At 51.8% G+C, this 4,471-nt stretch overlaps 1 non-coding gene across 1 annotated transcript; it reads right to left on the bottom strand.

Annotated features, from left to right (window-relative positions):
* Window positions 1-3,321: 3,321 nt before the first annotated feature.
* Window positions 3,322-3,403, bottom strand: TRNAS-GCU. Its single transcript has one exon. It is a non-coding gene; the product is annotated as a tRNA-Ser (tRNA).
* Window positions 3,404-4,471: the final 1,068 nt, after the last annotated feature.

Here is a 4,471-nt window from a genome sequence, read left to right on the forward strand (position 1 = left end):
GGGACAGGGGCAGGTCTGAGCTCTCACACCAAATGCTTATTGTGGCTGCCAGAATCTGTGGGCAGCTCGTTTAGTTTATGCCGAGGGTTGAGTCCTGTTTTGTGCACAAAGTATGAGAATGAAAATCCTAAACCGCCCTTTGAAATAACAAAAGCAGCAGGACGTGTTTCTGTCCCTGCCCCAGAGCAGACAGACCAATGGAGAAATGCCATGAGTCCAGGGTAATACTCCCCTGCGGTTTTACCATTTCCACTTGCTAAACCCCCTCCCAACCTTCTGGGCTCCTGGAGCAGGGGACTGAGCCTGAGCCGAGACACGGACACTGCAACTTTACAGCCCAAGCCGCATGACCCTGATTAATGTGACACGGGCCAGTCGTGGGTGTTTCATTGCACTGGAGACGTAGCCTAATGTTATGTCTGCACTGCGATTAACACACCCAGGGCACCTGTCGCAAAGCCCGGGTCAGCTGACTCAGGGTTATGGGGCTTGGGCTGCAAGACTATAAAATTACAGTGCAGACAGATGGGCTTGAGCCCAACCGCTGAGACCCCACGAGGGGTGAGGGTTTCCGAACCCAGGCTTCAGTGTGAACACAAATATCTGCACCACAGTTTTTAGCCTCTCAGCTTTAGCTTCATGAGCCCACGTCAGATGGTCCAGGCCAGCCATGCTGCCATCTTTATCCCAGGAGAGATGGACTCTAAGGGTACGTCTCCATTGCAATGTCAGCCCAGGGGTGGCACGCTGTGCTCAGAGCAGCACCCTGGAAGCCCCATATTCACCAGTCTCATATAATGATGATACGGTTTGTACAAAGTCTGCCTGGTGAGGTATCATTTCAAAAGTCTTGGTCTGTTGAACCTTAATATTGGGTTGGATTGTGTGTGTAGCATTGGTTGGGAAGTTTTGCTCTGTGTGTGTTACTGAGATGAGGTTGGGAAATGCCCACCACCAGCCTTTCAGGTGTGACAATGGAGGAGCCAGACTCACTGCTGGCCCATTAAAGGGATCCACACTCCCAAGGACTATCCCAGGCAGGAACCGTGTACAATGCAGACTTCTCCGAGATAGCACAGCGACAATGGGCACTGCTTGACTCACATCCTAGCAAAGGTACTTCCTAGCCAGTTGGAAGAAACTATGAAAGGGGGGGTAGAGACATCATGAGTTGGCCTCTCTCCCCCACAACTCAACACCTGTAAACACATCTGGAGGACAAACACTGTTAGGTGTGAGAAGTATAAACTGTTCAATATGTTCAGTTAGTTGGTTAATAAGATGTTTATGAAGTAAATTGAAATTTAATGTGGATAAATGTAAAGTAATGCACATTGGAAAAAATAATCCCAACTATACATACAACATGATGGGGGCTAATTTAGCTACAACGAGTCAGGAAAAAGATCTTGGAGTCATCGTGGATAGTTCTCTGAAGATGTCCACGCAGTGTGCAGAGGCGGTCAAAAAAGCAAACAGGATGTTAGGAATCATTAAAAAGGGGATAGAAAATAAGACTGAGAATATATTATTGCCCTTATATAAATCCATGGTACGCCCACATCTCGAATACTGTGTACAGATGTGGTCTCCTCACCTCAAAAAAGATATTCTAGCACTAGAAAAGGTTCAGAAAAGGGCAACTAAAATGATTAGGGGTTTAGAGAGGGTCCCATACGAGGGAAGATTAAAGAGGCTAGGACTCTTCAGCTTGGAAAAGAGAAGACTAAGGGGGGATATGATAGAGGTATATACAATCATGAGTGATGTTGAGAAAGTGGATAAGGAAAACTTATTTACTTATTCCCATAATACAAGAACTAGGGGTCACCAAATGAAATTAATAGGCAGCAGGTTTAAAACAAATAAAAGGAAGTTCTTCTTCACGCAGCGCACAGTCTACTTGTGGAACTGCTTACCTGAGGAGGTTGTGAAGGCTAGGACTATAACAATGTTTAAAAGGGGACTGGATAAATTCATGGAGGCTAAGTCCATAAATGGCTATTAGCCAGGATGGGTAAGAATGGTGTCCCTAGCCTCTGTTCGTCAGAGGATGGAGATGGATGGCAGGAGAGAGATCACTTGATCATTGCCTGTTAGGTTCACTCCCTCTGGGGCACCTGGCATTGGCCACTGTCGGTAGAGAGATACTGGGCTGGATGGACCTTTGGTCTGACCCGGTACGGCCTTTCTTATGTTCTTATGTTAAATCACCGGCTTTAAAATAAGATCCAATCTGGAGCATATGAACTATTGACCCCTGGACTCCATCTCTGAGAGGGGACTTGTTTACCATCAGGACACAGGCTCAAACCAGTCCAAACCGGTTTTTCCCACCAAAACCAGCCCTCAGCGTTCCATCTCCTCAGCACTTTTCCCGCCACAGATGTGATATAAGCGAAGAAGTTTTCAGCGCCTGCGCAGAAGTTTTCAGCGCCTGCGCGGGGCCGTCCCCCCGCCCAGCGACGGCCCCTCCACGGTCGGGTCTTCCCAGTGCTCCCGAGCCGGAGAGTGACGAGCCCCCTCGGTCCCGCCGTGAGACTGAGGAACAGGAGGCCTGTCACCCCCATTCCTGCCGTCCTGCATCCCTGGTGTCCAGCCTCCCACAGGACCTCCCTGCCAGCGACGAAACCCACCCGTCGTCTGGACTCCCCAGTGCTCCTCCTCAACGGCTCTAAACCAGCCGGCGAATGGAAGGTCCTGGGCCTCGCGCCGGCCCTTGGGACCCGCTGCACCTGAACAGGGGGGAAAGGTTTCTGTGCTGGGACATCGTTTAGTGTTTTCCGGTTTCCAAGGGAGGGTTTCTGGGCCTGAGCGTTAAGCTCCCAAAGCCAGTCGCTGTTTCATTGTATTCATTACGTTTGCATTTTCCCTTCTTCCCCCAGTTTTCTGTACCTTTACCCTGACTACACTTCCCTTTGTTTGTGCCAAACCCCCTTGTCTCCTCTTTATTGTATTTACAGCTCACAAGGAGGGAGGCTAAATCCACTGGTGATAGAGACAGGAGGGAGTCGAGTTTGTATCTTCTGAGAAAAGGGGCTTTTTCCTTTCCTATTTCTCCCCTGCCATTGCTAACGTTTTCCTTTTGAAGCGCTGCCTTATTCAGCTTGAGGTAACATTACCTTTTGAGATAAAAACTACGAAATACAGAACTAGAGAATTTTTTTAGAAATCTGGGATTTAGACATTTTATTTAAAACAAGGGGGGGTGTCGGAGTTTCTGAGAAGGTTTTTGTTTGCAAAAGGCAACATTGTTGGGTCTGTTATTGTACCAAGGGGGGAGATGGTTGTCTATAAGGGAGGGTGAAGACTAAATGCCTCTAATGAGGATGGGATTTGAACCCATGCGTGCAGAGCACAATGGATTAGCAGTCCATTACCTTAACCACTCGGCCACCTCATCTGAGCTGTAAGAAAAGGGACAGGAGGAGAAATCTAAGGCCAGCAGAGATAGGGACACTAAGGAGTTTCCCAATACTAAGCGTAAGCAGGGACTGAATGAGCTCCCCCCTCACATCTAGTGAGGAGCTGTGGGAAGACTTCAGGAACAGGCCGTGTTTGCATAGACACCCCTACTCTGCCTAGCTATGCAGCATGGTGGGGCCGCTTCCCCAAAATGACCAGTTTGGGATGGTGGTGGGTTACAAATCACTTTAGGGTTGAGTGGAATGAAATGTTATTCTCCTCCCTGTACGAGTGAAGGGAGCAGAACGTACCTAGGCCGTCCTGACGGAGGGGTGGGTGGGTGAGGAATCGCTTTCATTGGACTGCAGAGAAGTGATGGAGGACATCACCCTAACCCAGTGGTCCCCAAACATTTCACACTGCGCCCTCGTATCCATGGCTGTGGCCCCTCGGAAGCCGCGGTCGAGAACCGGGGCTGGGAGTGGGGCCGTTGCTTGCTGGGGAGAGGGGTGCGGACAGGGGACCACTGACCCCTACTCGCTAAGCAGGGGCTAGTGATGCCAAAGCCCAGGGAAAGGGAGAACAAGTGCGGGGGCCCCAGCACTGGAACCCTGCCCCCCCACTTCTGTGTGTGGCTCTGCCCCCTTCCACACCTTCCACCCACGGCCCCATCCACTGTCACCTCTGTGCCACCCCTTCCCCCACTGGCCCCACCCTGTCACTCCTTTACCCCGGCCCCGCTGCGGCCCCGAGACCAGAGACGCTCTGTGCCCCTGCTGCAGCCCCCGGGCCGTAGCAGGGAGCGGGAGCTCCTCCAGCCCTGGGGCCACCGTGGGGGAGACTTTCCCAGGGGAGCCCAATATGGCCAGGGCCCCTAGTCATGGGCCCCACTGCCCCCTTGGCAACACAAGGTTTGGGGAGGCTGAGCCCCCCCCCCCGAGCCTCCATTACGAGCCGCCCAGGCTACCTCTGCTCAGTGGGTGGCCAGTCTCCCTGTGTCTCTGCTGCTCGTGCTGGGGAGCCCGGCCGGCCTTAGGGGTGGGGCCCCCGGCAGCCGCCCAGGGCT

The sequence above is a fragment of the Mauremys mutica genome, chromosome 26, assembly GCF_020497125.1.
Source record: "Mauremys mutica isolate MM-2020 ecotype Southern chromosome 26, ASM2049712v1, whole genome shotgun sequence".
In the NCBI taxonomy this organism is placed as follows: domain Eukaryota; kingdom Metazoa; phylum Chordata; order Testudines; family Geoemydidae; genus Mauremys; species Mauremys mutica.